We start from the raw sequence: 19,839 nt of genomic DNA on the forward strand, positions 1-19,839 counted from the left end.
GGGCGGGCGGTGAGGCAGCTGATTATTCGGCCCGGGAACGGAACTTCTGGTCCAGCCAGTTCTTGGTGGCTACAGCCGTTACAGCGGTTGTTTCTGATAAATTGGGGGCTTGGCTATTTCTGATGTTGAAATAAGCTTCTTGTTATCTTAAAAGGCCCTCAGAAAGACCCTGACCTTTTCAACGATTTCCGCCGAGAGGTGGGGGCGACCCGCCTTTTTTGGACTGGAACCGGCATCAAAGGAACCCTTTTAAACCTCTCAAGAAGCCCTTTGAAACTTTTATAATCTGGGTCGTAGCGAGCTGAGAGAGTGAAACGTTTCCTGAAAAGTCGGCGTACGGTTTCAATGTTTCTGATAGCACCAAATGTAAGTGTAATCCACCGCTCCTGTTGCGGTGTAAATAACCTGTTCTTGTTCTGTATAAGGAAAAAAAACGACTAGTAACTTTGGCCTCCTGCCCTCGCTCTGTATGAGTGTAAAATATATCTTAAGTGGCCAAAGCATAAATGTCCAAAAATTTGCAACAAAGCCACGTGCGCAACCACGTGCTTTGCGTATTTTATATATCTTTAATAAGCATTTACTTTTTGACACTTTTAGTGAAACACCCTGTAGGTGCGCATACCTGCAGTGTTTTAAAGTGGTGGGGTGGCGAGGGATTAGCTATCGTGTAAGAACAAGGGATGGGGGATGCGCAATGTCCGTATTAAAAGCAGTGCATGATAGGTAATCATAGTTGTATCAGTGATCCTGTCAGCGGTGCCCGAGATCCTGCTGTCGATGCTACCATGCCTATCAATGATCCCCCCCCCCTCCCGCTTCTGGTCAGGTGACCCTGGAGAGCACCACGCTGGCTCAGCAGCTGTCCTTCCAGACCAAGATTCTCTCGCTGCTCATGGATCATCTCACAGCAGCCGACGTACTCATTGGAGAACAGGGTAAGAGAAGAGTCGCCGGATCGCGTCTCAGCGCCCCTAGCATCGAAGTGGCGCACACTGGGCGGATCGTCACTTCTAGCATGATATGGGCAATAAAATCGAAGTGTGTAGAAGTGCAATATAACCTATAACTCTGTGTTAAGAAATGATCATACTACATTGTTATGGTCTTTGTTTTCTAGCACTGAATTGCTTTTTCATGGCGAAAACTCGGCCTAAACACGAGCTTCTGAATCGTTTTGACCGGACCCGTCTCCCGGACTCATCGACAGCGTATCTTTGATCCACTAAAACCATCACAAATAGAGGAGGAATTCCACCTTCGTATATGCCAAACGATAGCTCCGGGCCTGAAGAGCACAGTAAAACACATAACAATGGCGAAAGCTAACTTATTACGGATGTAATTTGCACCGCAAAGATTTAAAGGCGAAAATAAAATTTCACACTATTGCGGTGTCACACACAAATACCTAGACTTTTAAAAAAGTACCCCAAAGTTCCGCTTCGAAAATCTCGCTACATGTTAAAGAGACATTGCACTACAAGATCTAGCGGTCATTTCCTGCGACTTTTTGCGACATTGGGTGTAGCAGCCAAAAACACTGCCCCGGCTCCTGCCTCGGGGACCAATAGAACTACATCGTCGCGGAAGAGCGCATTCAATAGCTCTTTTAACGTTCTTTCTGAAATGAGCCGTCAGATTTGGCATAACCCGCGCACCGACGGGGGTCTGCGCCAACTTATAGAACCGACGGGGGGGGGGGGGGCGGATGACTGCCCCCGCCTGAGATCTAGAGAACGAAGCAAGATAGCGACAAGCAGTAAACGGCATGGGATACGTACGGACAAGGTCTACAATTTTTACAAAGGTCATTTTCAGATCAGGTCAAATATGACGTCAAAAAAGTCGAAATGGCGGCGCTAGACATGGAGAGAGTTTTTCTCGAATAACTTTCGAACTAGTCAAGGTAGGAACAAACGAAGTGCATCATCGTGATCCTCTTGCCAATCCGCATCGAATGATATATATATATGTTGACCTCAGGTCACGTGACCGAGAGGTCATCATGTAAATCATTTGATGCGCCTTGACGAGCTGAACACAATGAGACCATCCGCGCGGTTGTATCTTGTTCCGGTACGGAGTTATTGGCAAAAACCCTTTGGTGACCTTTGATGACGTCACATGACCTTACAGCTGCCCAGCAGCAAAACAGACCCCAAGGTAGTGAAGGTTGATCATATATGAAGTCATATATGGTTTATGGGGCCATTCCGACCCGTTTTAGTGGTAAAAACAGGGGGTTGATTTTTCCCCCATTGACTTATAAAGGGAGGTCGAGAAATTGACCTGACCTTAGGTCATCGATATCAAAATTCCGAGATGAACATATTGTAGCTACTAATGATCTTATAACATCCTGCGACTTTTAAAGGCCTCCGACATCTACTGTAGCTCTGGCACGGTGACAAAGTTGCAAAAAAGTGACTTGAAGTTGGGTCATTCAAAGTGACCTGGTGACCTGAACTAAAAGGTTAGGAGGTTCAAACTTGCACACCATGTGTAACATTGATGAGAGAATAGTCGTGCCAAATTTCGCGGCGCTACGCGCCGCGGTTTTCCCGCTATCTACAAAAAACCTCAGGGGGGGCGGATATCCTCCCCCCGTCGGTGCGCGGGTTAACCCTCGCCGGACCTATTGGTTTTCTACATACGCGCCGGCCGAGGGGGGGGAGGGTACGACCCCCCCTCGCCGTTTTGCCCCTGGTGGAGCTAGCGCGTCGCGGAAAAAAACGAGCGTGTGCGCCGTTACGAGACGTGCAGAGATTGGTACCCGATTTTAAGGTCCTCGGTCAACCGGTGACCTCTGAGGTCAGGTCAAGTGCCCCAAGGTACGGTTCAGTTTTTGGTGAATAACTTAACTTCGCAAAAAACGGCCGCAGAGACGCGATTTTGGCACCATCGTGTTCGCCTCGCTCAGCTGCGCGTCGAATGGTATACTTTTTGTTCGGGTCAGGTCAACTTAGGGTGTTGACCTCAGGTCAAGGTCAGGTCAGCACCCCCAGGTCACGAAGTTGGTCGAAAGAGGTCATGTTGCATATCATTCGATTCGGCAGGTTTTCCTGAGTCCATTGGTGGCTTTCTCGACTCCCTAGCTCAATTTGATCGGGAGTTATTGACGAAAAACTAATCTGACCTTGATGACGTCATAAATGACGTCACGCAAGGTCAACATTGCAAAAGTGACGCATCTAACCTTGCAAGGAGTGCATCAAATCACGATTCTGTGTGCTTGAGATAGTTGGAGATCGTTCCCGGCGCCAGAATAGCAGTTTTCATTTTTCCCCATTGACTTATAATGGTGAGGTCACGAAAACGACCTGACCTCATATGACCTTTAGGAAAAATCCGAGATATACAAGTTGTGAGACTCATAATGGATACTAGATCCTGCAAGTTTCATTTCCCTGTGACACCTCCTCTGGCAGTGAGGGCGTTGCGAAGTTGCGACATCTGAAGACCGTGCGGCGTGCAGAGGTTCACTTATGACGTCATAGGTCAGTGACCTGACCTGACCCAAAAATGCGGTTGGTGTCAAACGATGCGGCTTGAATCAAAGGTCAGGTATGCCAAATTTCAGCTCTCTATCGCCAGCGTGTTCGGAGCTATCGCGAAAAAAACCCTATGGGGGGGGGCGGCACCCGCCCCCCCCCCCCCCCCTCGGCCGGCGAGGGTTAAGCCACCAACTGCTTAGCCCCACGGCCCACATGGCTTAACCCTCGCCGGAACTATTGGTTTTCTACATACGCGCCGGCCGGGGGAGGGGTATGACCCCCTCGCCGTTTCGCCCCTGATGGAGCAAAAAAAAGTTTGCACCGTTACGAGACGCAGCGACGGAAACCCGATTTTAAGGTCTTTATAGGTCAACTGCAGTGATATTTGAGGTCACGTCAAGTGTTTCAAGGTATGGGCTCAGTTTTTGGTGAATAACTTCATAAAAAACGGCAGCAGTACCGCGTTTTTGACATCGTCGTGTTCGCATCGCTCAGGCAAGTTGAATGATCATATACTTTTTGTTTGGGTGAGGTCAATTAAAATTTAGTTAAATTAAATAACAATTAAATTAGTTTGTTTCTAGCTTAGCTACTTCGAAAGTTATTCGGGACAAACACTCTTTATTTTAGCGCCGCCATTTTGACTTTTTTGAGCCTTGTGACGTCATCTTTGACCTGAACTGAATATTACTTTTCAGTAGAAATTGTAGACCTTGTCCGTGCGTATACTATGCCGTTTACCGCTTGTCGCTATCTGGCTTCGTTCTCGAGATCTCAGGGGGGGGGGGGAGGTCAACCACCCTCCCCCCGTCGGTTCTAAGCTGGCGCAGACCCCGTCGGTGCGCGGGTTAAATATATGCTTCTGGATAAATGTTCCTTACACGGACTTACTCAGATAGAGATTTGTAAAAACGTTCCTTAGATAGACGTTCTTAAACCGCTTTTCCGCCGATTAAAGCTACATTCGGCTGGCAAACGTTGAAAGCATGGGATAGGGAGCGTTTTCGGTTTTTGCTACATCGGCTATAACTTTAAATATAACTCTTCAACAGCTTTTACCATCATGTCTGTTGGCCTAAATGAAACTGACATAGGTATAGCTAGGGACCATGCCTGCCAATGGCCTGCCTGTAAAGGTAGTTTTAACAACTAAATTATACGTTCATAAAATCAAGGCACAGCTCCAGCAGTATACACTGAAAACAATTCAACCCGCGTACAGCGAGTAAAACCCACTGCTGGCGGGTACACCTATACCCACCACCTAATTTGACACTCTACCAGCGGGTGCGTTTACCCGCATATCGCAGGCTGTCAACACGAGTATATTGTGTACCTAACCCGCATAGGATGGGGACTCAACCCACACACAGAAGGCAACCTACCCGTTCGCAGCGGGTACACAATCCGCACATGGCGTATTACCTGCGCTGCGTGGGTTGGGAACTCGCTTTCTGCGAGTACAAATATCCGCTGGTAGGGTGTCCAAATCAGCTGGAGGGTAAAGTACCCTCCAGTGGCGGCGTTCAAGGAGGAAAACGCCGCCAACCCGCCGGGATTCGAACCCGATATCTTTGATATTGTAAACCGATGCGCTACCAACTGCGCCACAGGCGACCTGACGCAAAGCGACTGAAATGTCGGTGTATATCAGATTAAAATGAAGAACTGACGGCGGACTCAATACAGAAAGTAAAAAGGCTTATCTTAGACAATTGACATGAATCCGCCTATAGTGTTTTAAATATTAAGGAATAGTTTGGACAAATATTTTATTTGCATCGGGAAAGATTTATTTATCCAGGCTTATTTTTACCAATAAAATGTGCTAAGAACGGTCTGCAAACTTCACCACAATGCGCCAGATTCGCGGACTGCAGAATATTCTGCTGAGCGTTCCAGCGAAATATTCTGCCGGCCAAGACGTGACGTCATCCAAACAATGATTCAAATGTCCCAAGCCCGTCAAGTACCCTCCTAACTCACAGAACGCAGCCCCACAGCTGTTACATTTACGATTACAATTGCCTTGCACATCTCTACCCCTGCACAAGGCCTGCACAAGCACGCAGCCGAGCCGAAAAGCGACTATTGTGGCGCGTCACATTTCAACACTCGTTTGAGCGTCGAAGTCAATAGTATTAATTTCAAAACCAATGCCGTGCATCAGTGGTAATGCATTTGCGATTTTCGATGCTCTTGGTGAGTGACACTGTGAGCGAGCTCAGAGCTGTTTCCTGAAGCATTGCATTCCTGAAGCGGGCTTGTCCCACCGGGACGATCTCTGCCGCTGAGGCGCACTGTCGGTGGTCCGCACAGTTCACTGACTGCCTCGATGATCTATTGGTACGACAAGCTCCATGTCTAACATTCGCTGTCATCAAAGGATCGCAGAGGATGTTATACCCAGCTAAAAGTTGACCTCGTTTCGTCAGTTTCTTTGTCATAGAACAACTCGCTTGATTCATCATGAGTGCATTTCAGATTGGTGTTATTACTGCGGCCCCGGCAATCTGTTTGTGCACTGGCTGTTGAGCATTTGTCGAGAGGCCAGAGGGATTATGATAGGCATTGGGATTGACTTGGGACTATGATAACTCGACCACCCAGTCATATCGTGCCATGCTAAATGCCCCCGGCAAGTGCAGACTTTGTGCGCGACCAATCCGATGTGGGGGGCCAAGGCCACACAGCACTCGTGGCTGCCCACTGCGGAACTGCGTCGCTGTTGCATTGCATCATGCGGAGCCGCGTTGGTCCATAAGATGTATAACCCGCGCCCTGCTGGGGGGGGGGGGGGGGGGGTGGTGTTTGAACACCCTCCTTGTGGTTTTTCGCGAATATCTCAAAAACGACGGCGCTCCGCGCCACCGTTTTTGGTACACCTTATCATACATCAATTCTACACATGTTGTGAAAATTTCAGACCAAGGTCATTCAAGGTCAGGTCACCAGGTCACTTGAAGTGACCTCACCTCATAAAAGGTTTCAATGTCTGTCATAGCTACATCGAGTGACCGATCGCTTTGAAACTTTCAGCGATTGCTAAGAGCTATAGCAGGTACAAAATGTATATCTCAGAATTTTGATATCGATGACCTAAGGTCAGGTCAATTTTGCGACCTCTCCATTATAAGTCAACCCTCGCCCTGGCAGGGGGGGGTCGATGCGACCCCCCTAAGGTTTTTCGAAGATAGCGTAAAAACGGCGGCGCGCAGCGCCGCCAAATTTGACACAGCCTATGGGGCAACCTTTTTACATATGACCTGAAAATTTCAGATCCGGGTGACCTTGGGTCAGGTCACCAGGTCAGAAAAACCGGTACAAGGTCATGGTCAAATTTCAATTTTCTTTTTCCACCTGTCCAACTCACAGTTTTGCACTGATTTCCTTCAAACTTTCAGGATGTGCTAAGTTCACCGAGGTGTATAACATATAGTTCGGGCTTTTTTAGGTCACTGACCTGAGGTCAGTTAGAGGTCATTACGTCGTAATGTTAAGCCTATGGGAAAATACTAAATTCGGAAAATACTGGAGATATCCGCTTCGTTCTATCACTTTTGTGCTTTGAAACCACAGTACTTAACAGCAGGTCACTTGGTGCTTCTTTGTTTGGTGTACTTATCCATGGATCAGGTCAAATGAGGTCAACTGAGGTCAAATGACGTTTTTGCCAATAACTTGGCACATAATGACGCTAGAGCTTACAAAATGGTATCATTGTGTTCCTGGTGATCAGCCAAATCGAATGATATGCGATATGATGCAATTTGATTAACTTGAACATAATTTATAAATTTAAGTTTACTTAAAAATTTAAGAAAAACTTTAAGTACACTTAAGCAAGCTAAAAAGTATATCATTCGACGCGCCTTGACGTGCTGAGTTCACTGGTTCTTTTATTTTTGCTCTATCTTAATTAGATCAAAAGTTATAAGCGAAAAACTTTTGACCTGTTTTTCGCGAAATTTTTACATTTATACCCCCCAAAACCCCCCTAAATATTGACCTAGAGCAACCAAATTTGCACAGGTTGGAGAACTCCAGGGGGCCCACCTATCTACCAAATTTGGTGTTTCTAGGTGCCATAGGAGCCAATCGCGAGGGGGGGGGGTCGCATCGACCCCCCCCCCCTGCCAGGCCGTGTTATGAAAAATGCCCTGCCAGGGCGAGGGTCAATGGGAGAAAATTGAAATGCGCCTCTTTTGGACGAAAGACATTATAAACACTCCCAAACACTGAATTACAAGTGGTTTAGACACACTGAACAGGAAAATGGTGTCCGTGACCCCTGTTTATGCCCTGAGGTCATCTTAGGTCACGAATGGTATCTAACAGTTTTTCGCAAATAACTTTTGATAGACACATGCTAGAGCGATGAAAACGCATTAGGTGTGTTCAGCTCGACGATACGGATCGACTGATATGCAACATGACCCTTTCCGGTCAGGTCATGACCTTGACCTGAGGTCAAATTTTCAAGTTGACCTTTCAAGGTCAAGTTATAGTTCATTCGATGCGTCTTGACGAGAGGAACACGATGCCGGTAAAAGTAAGCTCGTATAAGGCTTTGGTCAAAAGTTATTGCAGAAAAACTGTTTCCGAAAAAATCGTCTATTTTTGCAGTTTTTGCCCCCTGCAGGCAAACCCGTTGACGTTAGGTCAAATCTGAGAAAATTACACAGAAAGGGCGCTAATAGGGCTATCGAATGCGCTTTTCCGCGGCGCTCTATTGGTTCCCGAGTTATGCGTTGGCTTCTTGGAAATTGTCGACATTCGACCTGGAAATCGGCGAAATTTTGCCTTCAATGACCTCTGGTGACCTGACCTTTGACCTGACCAAAAAATTGACGAGTGATTTCCTCATTATTTTTGACGCTCTTTCGAATGCCGCCTTCCGCGTATCGCTACGTGGCCCAGGAGCCGAGTTAGAAGGGGGGTGTTCAAACACCCCCCCCCCCCCCCCAGCAGGGCGTGGAAATCCAGGACCCCCAGCCGGGCGCGGGATAATAAGTCGATGCTACTAACGCCTAAAGCTGGTAGTGGGGGGTGATTTAGCATCCATTGTCCTCCCGTAGTTTGTTCCTTGCGGCATTTGGATCGTAAATGTCGAGATATGGGAACAGCTGTCACGTGTGGTCAGTCGAAACTGCATCTATGTCTATGGTCAGGGATTTCATCTTTGCCTGCGCCGGGCCCGGAGGGTTGTACTCCCCCCCCCCCTCAGTGATTCTCAGCTATCTCAAAATCTCTTACAAACCCAAGTTTTGCGCACCTGTTCATGCATCTTTTCTGAAAATGTTGTTAAAATTTCAGACACATGCCATTTGTGTCTGTGTTTGTGTTTATGTTTGTGTTTGTGTTTGTGTTTATGTTTGTGTTTGTGACCGTCCCCCTCCCTCCCCAGCTGATGCTGTGTTAAGGGTTATATGCTACTTTCATCAGTTCACAGAGTTTTGAACTGGAATAGCAGATTCGTAGCTTGAGCTGAGGCCAGCACAATTCAGGAGCTTTTACGCCACACAACCATCACCCTATAGGCAAAGATATTATATTTCTCATTCCGAAAAGAGTGCCTTGTAGAAGAATGTGGTGCCTTGTATAGAAAAATGCTGACAAAGCAGGCAACTGTCGCTGTCTCGCTGAGGCTCAACTCATCCAATCAGCATGCAGTCTTTTTTAATTACGCAATATACAGCTTCAGTGCCACCTCTATTTAGCCGCTTCAGTACATTACATATAGTTATTCTATGAGAAAAGGTTAAAAAAATATTCATTTCTATTGTTTTCTCTTCCGATCATTTTCAGCATAAAAATAGTCAAACTGAAGGTATAAAAAAACTCATTTGGGGAAAGTGGTAGATTTCCTGTCATTGTTCCCGAGTCGACGTCTCAACTGCAGAAGCTGGTGTCGTGGTTCACCGGCCGCAGACCGGAGCTGGCCGACCCCTCTTCACTGGCTACCGGAGACGGCAGAGACGGTACGTGTCGCTAGTAGAGACGGCACGTGCCGGCGGTAGAGACGGTAGAGACGGTACGTATGAAATTCGACGGTAGGACGGTATAGAGACTGAGACTGACTGCCTACCAGTTACAGCGTGCGTCGTTGAACGTTCGCTGCCTTATTTATTCAGCCTTTCATTATGTTGTGAGTTGTGACTACTGACTGCTGTGTCTAGCACCAGTCAAAACACCTCAAAGTATTTCTCTTTTTTTAAGAATATGTCGAAGGCTTGTGAAAGTTGCTAACAAGCAACAAGCAGAGATATGATTTACCTATTCAGCCTTTCATTATGCTGTGACTGCTGTGCCTAGCACCAGTCAAAACACTGCAAAGTATTTCTTTTTTTTAAAGAATATGTTGAAGACTTGTGAAAGTGGCTAGCAAGCAACAAGTAGAGATAACAATAGCATTCACAACTTTGCGTAGCTCCGGAGCTGACCTTGTTGTAGTGCTGAGCCATTGACCTATAGAAGGCTTATTGAGGTCATTGTGCTGAGCTCTAACTTTATATATATATATATATATATATATATATATATATATATATATATATATATATATATATATATATATATATATATATATATATATATATATATATATATATATATATATATGTATCTTCGTTTAGACATTGTTCATTGAACCGTAGTGCGAATTCTGCTTTTATGAGCTTCCGATTTGTGTGTTCGTATTTTCGGATCGTTTTCTTGAGAGATGTTGATAATTGTCCGATTATATTGGCAAAGGTTTCAGACATAACATGTATACAAAATTAAATTCCTTAAGCTTTCGAAGACATCTACATCTACATGATCACAAGGTTAAATTGTAAAAGCACAGAGCCTAAGTTTGCTATTAGAATGGAAGGGAGAAAAAAAAACTAAATACATATTGTGCGTGATAAATTGCTAAGGCCTCTTGCAGTCGTCACATTCAGTAAACACACTAACTAATATACCTACATCGTTCCACACTTGGATGCATGACACATGACACATTTTGGTAATATGACACCCTTCTATGCACAGATACATAGATACCCTAAACGTCATATAGCCCTCCTAAATCCGATATCACTAATGTCCATCGCATTGTTCAGCTCCAAAGCGTGAGTGTCGTGCACCCCGACTTGTAGAGCTGCTTGTTGATGTGAGGCGAGTACTCACGGATGTACAGCGCCTCCAACACCCACAGTCTTCGCTGGTCATGGGTAGAGCACAGTATTTCGGTATTGTCCACCAAAATTTGTCGTGTGATGTCCTTGTCATGTTCTTTGTGCATGTGATTCTTCAGTGCGCCTTGTTGTTTATGCATTGTAAGTCGTCTGGACAGGGAAATGGTAGTCGCGCCAATGTATTTATCTTTGTTGAGAAGTCTACAACCTTCTTCGGGGCAACTGAATTGATAAATTACATTGGCTTGCTGTAAGTGTATGTTGTCCTTGTCTCGTGTCTTCTTCTTGAACATGTTGTTGACCATGACGAGATCTGCGGTTTTCCTCGTGTTGTAATATATGATGAGTGTCACTTTCTTCGCCTGGTCTGTCGGCTTGACGTTAGTCAAGATGAGATCTCGGATGACCCTCTCTTCCGTTTTGTAGGCTGTGTTCATTTGACTGCGGTAGAACAGTTTGATTTTCTCGACCCCTGTGACGTCATCTTTGACCTGACCTGAAAATGACCTTAGTAAAAATTATAGATCTTGACCGTGCGTATCCGATGCCGCTTGTCGCTATCTTGCTTCGTTCTCGACATCTCAGGGGGGCGGTCATCCGCCCCCCCGTCGGTGCGAAGTTGGCGCAGACCCCCGTCGGTGCGCGGGTTAAAAAAGCTCGAGAGACTTGATGATATAAACTGTAGAGGGTCTTATGCCTGAGAGAGACGGTAAACTAGCAATAGAAAGAAGGATATACGCCAGGCGATGCGAAATACCTCATGCAATATCTCCCGCGGCACTGATAAGATAGTTCGCGGCCATATGCGTGCGTTCGACATTGGCGGATAATCGGGGATATCTTTCGAGACCAGCGGGATCATTCGGTGTTTGAGGCTGATACCGTGCACAACAGACATGACAACGAGTAAAACAGTCATTCGTGAAGAAGAAAAAAAGCAATCTAAAAGTGTGACTAATTGCATCAATGCTCCCTGCCAAAGGTACCAAATATTTACCGTTGATACCGATGTCGAATGCAACGTAGAACGTACGCTTGCTAGGATTGTTATCGCTCCCTAGCCGTGGCGTTACCCGTTTGGCCATTTAGTTGAACAAAAAAAAAATTGTTCTGCACAACAGCAGCACGGCCCTGTAGTGTAACGTAGGCCCTAAACGAGCTTACACTGCCTGTGCCACCTGGTGTCCATACGTTGAACCCTTAGTTATCCGCAAGTGCTGCCACCTATGACCCAAACCGCCCAACCTCGAATCCACGAGCTGCACATAACACAGGCACCAGGCAGTAGCGACAGATGCCACCGCTAGATGTCACTAGTTGTATAGCGCGCCGGCCGTGGCCTGTGTTATGGGCAGCTAATGGAAATCGGGCTCGGCAGTTAGGGGCATAGGTGGCGCTGCTTGCATGAGCTTAAGGTTCTAAATGCCGCCGATGGGTGTCTCTGCATATCTAATCAGCTGGTTGTCACCGGGTATTTGCAAACAATAAAGCATTTCCAGGCGATTTGTAGGATATTGAAGGACTTACAGTTGATTATTTGTGACTGTGAGAGCGGCAGGAACAGTGAGATGAAGGTTATGCATTGTGCAATGTGCAAGGAGCTGGGAGCAATTATCGGTGAGTTATCGGTGAATTATGAGCTGTGATGCTGCATTTTGGAGTGAAGAGGCTGGCTTCAGTGACGTTCCAGCATCGGCGATTTATCCAGTGACTCGAGTGTCATGAATTAGGCGAAGAGAGAGAGAGAGAGAGAGAGAGAGAGAGAGAGAGAGAGAGAGAGAGAGAGAGAGAGAGAGAGAGAGAGAGAGAGAGAGAGAGAGAGAGAGAGAGAGAGAGAGAGAGAGAGAGAGAGAGAGAGAGAAGGGAGGACCCCCGGAGAGTGGTTCGGTTATGTGTCTGTCACCTTTGTCATGCTTGTATCAGTATCTCAATCTGGCGCTGCGAACGGTTTGTGCGTGTTTTCATGCTGCTCGCAGCGTTATATTTGTCAACGTGTAAACTGTAAGTTGTCATGTGATGTCATGTCGCTTCTGCATCCGGTTGTTTCAAAGTTCTCGTAGCGCCAGGTATGCCCCATCCCCTTTGTAACAGCGCCACAGCCCCTCCCCTGCCCCTATTCTGTTGTTATGATTTCGTCAGTCCGTGGCACCCTCCAGCTCCCTCTCTTGTCCTTCCCCCGCCCCCGCCCCCTAGCGTGCCCACCCCTTACCGATCTCCATTCGCTCCCAGACGGTCAAGATTGGCGGCTGTCACCGCCCGCGGCCATCAGAGATCATCACCGGGGTTAATCGGCTTGGCGGGCCGGTCTAGCTGCCAGGGGCCGACTGCCGCCGGCGCCGCCCCGTCCGCCACCCGGCGGGGCAGCACTCATCAATCGGACCCGGCCCGAGGCAGATCATCCCCCCCCCCAAGCTTCATAGCTGGTCGACTTTCATCTGAAGATGCCCCGCCCTCTTATGAAGAACAATTACTGTGTTTATTGTATATTCATAATTTTGTAAAGGTCTCAATAAAATCCGAAGTACGGCTCCAACGACGTGTCTTTGAGTGCTAGACAGTAGCCGTGTCCTGGAAGTCGCGTGGGAACTCCTTTCACTGATAGTCGGACGGTTCAGGGAGACTGAGAGACCCGCGTACAGAGCCAAACAGTCGACAGCAGCATTGGATGTGACGTCACACAGGCTGGGCTGACGATAGAGAGAAGTGGGCGGGGCCTAAATGGGCCTAAACTGAGATCGGCATAAGGCACTTCCAGGTGCCCCACCGGGTTTACCCTGGTGGCCGAGTGGATAGCGTGACGTCAGCGTGCATTTTAGACTTTCGAAGGTTTTGGGTTCGAGGCCCATTAAGAGCGGAAAAAATTATCGTAATCAGGCGATTCCGGGTCTCGAACCCAAAACCTTCGAAAGTCTAAAATGCACGCTGACGTCACGCTATCCACTCGGCCACCAGGGTAAACCCGTTGGGGCACCTGAAAGTGGATTATGCCGATCTCAGTTTTACGGCCATTTAGGCTCCACCCACTTTCTTTCGTGGCGAATGCCTTACCGACCGACCGACCGGGCTCGATTTCGAGAACGGAGACTTACTCCAGCCGCAGGTAATGGCATATTTAGTGTGATTCCTTCGAGCAACCCCATTTTTCTCCCGTTTTGCAAGTCGAGACACTTGTTCAGCCACACGAGATCCGTTCTTGCGTCGCCATTGAGCGTCACACGACTTCTTCCCTTCGCATCGTGTTCGGACCACATCATACCACACATTCCATGGATTTTCGATCTTTATTCGCCAACATTCAACAATCTTTGTGTCAGCTGCTAGCTCACGCTTCGCAGGTCCAAGGGAACGGCCGAGGTACCAACATCACGTCATCAATGTAGATAAAGGCGACAAATCTTACGACATTGTCTTACTATCAGTTTTTTCAGCGCTTACAATGACTGGTGGCACACGCACACGGGAAACATCAGGTGCACGCAAGTCCGAGTCGCAAAAAAAAACTCACTTTACATCGTAACTCTACCAGTGATCGAATGCCAAACAACGAACAACGACACGCGTCACATCAACATGAAGCGAATGTCTCAACCTTCGCGCAAAGGACGATATGGTGGTGACAGCAACGACATGGCACCGGCGATGTCCACATCCGGCGATGTCCACATACGACATTGACAGGTAGCCGTTCAAACGCCACACCAGCTTGAGATGAGCCACAGGGCGACGTAAGTCATCGCCACGACCAGCAGCCAATGAAAGACACGTCACAAACAGTCGGCGAGGTGCAGCTATGCAGCGAACGTGCAACGGAAGAGATATACGACCCCATACAATCAATGAGTGAGCGATACAGAAAACACGTTCACTGATTGAGAAGAGGCGAGCTACGCCACTAAGATCGCTAGTCGGTCGTTATTGAGAACCTGTTGCCGACGAATCCGCGACGGTAAGTCTTTTGGTAGCATCACAGCATCAAATTCTACGCAAGTCAAGTCGTAGTTATAAACGCTGACTGGCCCAGAACGACACTGTTCTGGATCAGAAGCAAGGAACAGAGGTCCGTCAGTTCGAAATACGCGCACTGACAGTCGAGCCTTGTGGGCGACGGTGCTGCCATCTGCGCCAGTGGTGAACAGCACCGAGGGCGGCGCCACCACTGGAGGTCGCTCGCCAGCCCCGGTGGCGCCATCTGCAGCGGCGAGCGTTCCGCCTCGTTCTGTAGGTCGATCCGCGCGCCGGACTGTACCAGACGGCGCGCCACCAGCACCTGACGGCAAACAGAGGGAGCGGGAGCCGTCAGAAAAGTCTTTTGGGCGGTAAACACTACATAGCAGATCGACTGGAGGGAGAGGGTAGAGAACAGTTAGAATGAATTGCACGAAGTAGGGACATAAAAATGTTCAATGTCTGCATGATTGGTACGATGATTTTTTCGGCACGACTCTAGTGATCATCATGAAAAGCAAAGAAACGTACTGAAAAGGACCGAAAATAGGAGGCAACTGAAGACTGCCGATCCCCCGCAAAGCCGACAAGATAAACTCACGTAACGATCAGCGCTGGAAGCACGGCGACCGCCGGCGGTGCCAGCAGGACAGGAGCTCCTCCAGTGGTCAGGTTGGTGTTAATTTCTGGGAGTCGATCTCTGAAGGGGGCCGGAGAGGGGGTCTCCAGTCAGATGAACCTGATGAGATGAGAAATAAAGTCAAATTAAGAGTGATGTGAATGGGAAGAGGGAGGGCGGCTTGGAGGGAGAGGGAAGAGAGAGAGAGAGAGAGAGAGAGAGAGAGAATTACCGACACAAAAACACCTTCTTCCTTGATATTAGCCAGAGGGGGGGGAGGGTTGAACATAAATAGACAGTCACATGTAAATCATGATAAATAGACGGTCATATGTACATACCATGTCAAATAGACGGTCACCTATAATACGAAACATTGACGGTCACACGTAGCACGATAAATAAAATGCTACATTTATTATGACAAATAGACGGTCACACATTCCACAATAAATAGACTGTCCCACACAGAACTGCAAAAACACGGTCACCTTTATCACGTCAAATAGACAGTCACAGTACACCACAACAAAAAGACGGTCTCACATATTGCGGCAAATAGGACGATAATGTATACCACGTAGGACGGTAGTACATAGCACGATGAATAAACGGTTACATACAACACGCCAAATAGACGGCCACACACACCACGTGATGTAGACGGTTACATAATATAACACGTCAAATAGACGGTCAGAATATACAGGGTGATTTTTTTAACTGTTAACCCGGCAGTTGCTGGGGTATTTCGCCACCCACCGTTTGCTGGGGGGGGGGGGGCGTTAAACGCCCCCAGCCGATAACTCGAGAACCAATAGGCGCAGCGAAACGCACGAGGCGGCAAACGAAAGAACGCGACGAGACGCTTCAGATGAATACTTTTAAGTTGAATTTTGAGGTCACAGGTCAGGTCAAGGTCAGGTCAAACACCTGAAATCGGGCTTTCAGTAGCATGGACTTCAGGACTTCGCAATGGGCGCCTCTCGTCATAAACTCTGTCAAAACGGTGCACAATCCATCATATAAGGCCTACAAGAGTGTCAGCTCCATGCAGGGGTCAGTCAAGCATAGGTCAGGGTCAAGGTCAGGTCAACCGGGCAGGCACATATCCCCGAAAATAAAAACTGATATTCGCAGCCTGTGACGCATGTTTTATGGGTAATTTGGGGCGTAGAACACGATGGTGACATTCATTTTATCATATGTGTACGTGTTTGGCTAAAAAAGTTCAATTTAAGAAATTCATGTATCATGGTCGTGAAGTAGTCACGAGAAATTGCCAAGATTCAGTTCAAGATTTTGGAAAATGCGGAACGATAATCAATAATCGAAGATAGCCATTTGATTTTCCATGGTATTGGCAGTCTAATGGCGTTTACGGCATGTCTGTATGTCTATTCTGTGATTTTATATGATTTTTTGAACATATGCCGTTTTTGGTCGAAAACTCAGAAATCATGACGTCACTAAAACCTCGATATCTCAAAAATTTTCAGACCGATTTTTTGAAACTTTGTCACAATAAACTTCAATCAATTCCCTACAGGTACCCAAAATTTGGCGCGCCTGCGGCGCGCCGTTTTTATGCTATGGCCCGGCGAAAAAAGTGGGGGCGTTTAAGGCCCCCCCCCCCAGCAACTCGCGGGTTAAAAAGTAAATGTCGATAGTGGTCCCTAAATCGAAAAATCGCGTGCAAAAAAGCAATGCACGTGATAGATAAATCTGGGACTTTTTGTATGGTGTCATGATTTGTCCCTTTTAACCGAAGGCCTCGGCCCCAATGGTGCCTGGAAATGTCCCACCAATCGGGCACGCATGGTCCACCGCCGTTCAGTAAGGAACGACACCAAACGATGATTTTGAAGCATTGAGGCAGTTCGAAGCATGCGATCATCGAGGAGATATCCCAGAAAGACGTTAAATAATGCACGAACAAGCTTGTAGTCATAAATAACCTTCAACCGGTCCATCTGGCGTATGTGCAGCCTCTGAAGAATCAGTCTTCAGGGAGAAAGAAAAACAGCGAATCAGACACCACCAGGGCCGCCAGTATCGAAATCCTCGACCTGCCCTCCATAGACTTCTAGTTTTTGGACCCAGCTATGGCAGATATAACAAGAAAACATTGGAAATATCTGGCAGAGCTAAAAATGGGTGATAGGAGCCTTTTCAGTCCGCCTAAAGGGTCTAGGAGTCCACGGTGCTGTTCAACACGTGCTCAGGCAGGCTGATTCGTGTCGGTGAGAGAGGGGGCAACTTCAAGCACAAGTAAAATACACGATGGACGTTCCTTCACATCGTGTCTGTATGAAATCAAAATGTCCCAGAATGCTTGTCATCCTGGTATATAATTTTGCAATTTATATTTATATTTTAATGCCACTAGATCTCATTACTTTTTAACAAGTAAAAAAAAAATCACCCTGTATGCCACGACAAATAGGCAGTGATAAATACGATAGACGGTCACAAAACTGCAATATGCATGAAGTACTGCCATAGGGATGGCCACGAACCATAATATACCAACGTTTTATGGGTGGCCCTGATCCTGTGGTAAGAGACACTTAAAGGGACCCTCCCACCTTCAAAAAAGTTAATGAATTGGCATGAAAGTGATGTCCTTTGGTTCAGAAAGAGCGAAAACGAATATCTACCAAATTTCACCGAAAAATATTCACTGCTTTCCAAGATATTAGGCTTTTACTTTTGTTTACTTTTTGGGATCTCCCCTGTTACTAGCGACTTTATTTGGAAGCAATAATTTGACAGCCTTAAAGTGCGGCAGACGTTGCGCGCAAAGCAGCGTATACCACCACGTGTTAACGATGGTTCTAGTCTAAGATTTAAAAATCGTTAGATCTCCGCTGACGTCACAAATTCTAAGGGGGCATCCCAATGCATTAGCCCCTTAGAATCCGAAAACTGCAAGTTTGAAATTCCATATCTTCGAATTAAAGCATTTTTCGATGTTGTGAGTGCCCAAACCGGTATTTGCAGGCCATGGCCACCAATTTGGCTATCTCAACTCAAAACTAATGTTAAGGTGGGAGTGTCCCTTTAACCCGCGCCCTGCTGGGGGGGGTGTTTGAACACCCCCCCTTGTGGTTTTTCGCAAATATCTCAAAAACGGCGGCGCGGAGCGCCGCCGTTTTTGGTACACCTTATCATACATCAATTCTACACATGTTGTGAAAATTTCAGACCAAGGTCATTCAAGGTCAGGTCACCAGGTCACTTGAAGTGACCTCACCTCATAAAAAGTTCCAATGTCTGTCATAGCTACACCGAGTGACCGATCGCTTTGAAACTTTCAGCGATTGCTAAGTGCAATAACATGTACAAAATGTATATCTCAGAATTTTGATGTCGATGACCTAAGGTCAGGTCAATTTTGCGACCTTGTAGCAGGCTACATCTTTTAAAAATTCCACCTCAGACTCAACACACCGGGCCAGACCGTCACGGGTCGACTCGGCTCGGCAGTTCCCCTCACCGACCGGCCGCACGCTTAGCCTCGCCTTCCCACACCCAATCCCCCCCCCCGTTTCCCCAATCTATCACTGTCCGCACAGAATGGGCAGCCGTAAAACTCCCATTAAGACGCGCGCTTTTGGAGACAGCTACCGCAGGATGAACGATTCGAACTCAAACAAGTAACAGCTGGATCAGTAAGATTGTCAACAGCTCATGGACCCATGCCGAGAACAGATACCGGCTGGGAACGCTGGATCAGTAAGATTGTCAACAGCTCGTGGACCCATGCCGAGAACAGATACCGGCTGGGAACGCTGGATCAGCAAGATATGTCAACAGATCATGGAGCAGTGTAAAGGATGGATGCCGGCTGGAGCACACAGCCTCCTTTGTCGGGGTACAACAACCCAGGGTGAGTGACCCGGCAGAACGCCTTGAAGGTGACCTGCACAGCAGCAGCAAGCAATGACCTGTAGTTCCAGATTTCGCCACTGAATAGAAGAGGCAGCACGCTACGGCCACACCCCGCAACCACAAGGCCTGGCGGGCAAAGGTCAGCAGCGAAGCGGGGGTGTTAGCCAGCTGACGATGGGGACACGCCCAAGGTACTAGTTGCCAGAGCTACCGCCAACCGAAGGGGGCAGCACTATCCAGACGCGTGAAAGGTTGACAACAAAGGATGTATGATTCTGGGAGATAAAACCATTTTGACGGAAGATCGGACGGCTCCTAAAGTAATCAGCCCATACAGTAGCCGCGGGAGAAATGACTGACAAATATGGGGCTTGTGACAAATGCAGGCTTGAATTCCAAGGGCTAGAGTCACCGTCAGGTTAATAGCAAAATACAACCAAGAAAATGGAGCAGCCGGCCATGAACAATGTCTGCAAATCCCAAGCCTGGAGACTAAGCAAGAGGACGTCGGGAAAACAGTTATACCAGCTCAGCGCAATGGTCGTATCGGAAACAGCAATACGGAATACACCGATTCGCCAAAATCTAAGATGAAGGCTAAAATACGAAGTGTCGTCTCCTAAGTACATTGTAAGTGGCTGGAACAAAGAAACGCTGTTGAGGCTAACTAAAGCTGTTATGGAATTCAACCCAATTCAAGCAA

At 47.3% G+C, this 19,839-nt stretch overlaps 1 long non-coding RNA gene across 1 annotated transcript; it reads left to right on the forward strand.

Annotated features, from left to right (window-relative positions):
- The first annotated feature begins 12,136 nt into the window (after positions 1-12,136).
- Positions 12,137-13,211, forward strand: LOC122374492. The gene is made up of 2 exons (XR_006255232.1): positions 12,137-12,295; positions 12,908-13,211. It is a non-coding gene; the product is annotated as an uncharacterized LOC122374492 (long non-coding RNA).
- The last annotated feature ends 6,628 nt before the right edge of the window (positions 13,212-19,839 follow it).

Source organism: Amphibalanus amphitrite, unplaced genomic scaffold (assembly GCF_019059575.1).
Source record: "Amphibalanus amphitrite isolate SeventyFive unplaced genomic scaffold, NRLGWU_Aamphi_draft 001662F_arrow, whole genome shotgun sequence".
Lineage (NCBI taxonomy): Eukaryota > Metazoa > Arthropoda > Thecostraca > Balanomorpha > Balanidae > Amphibalanus > Amphibalanus amphitrite.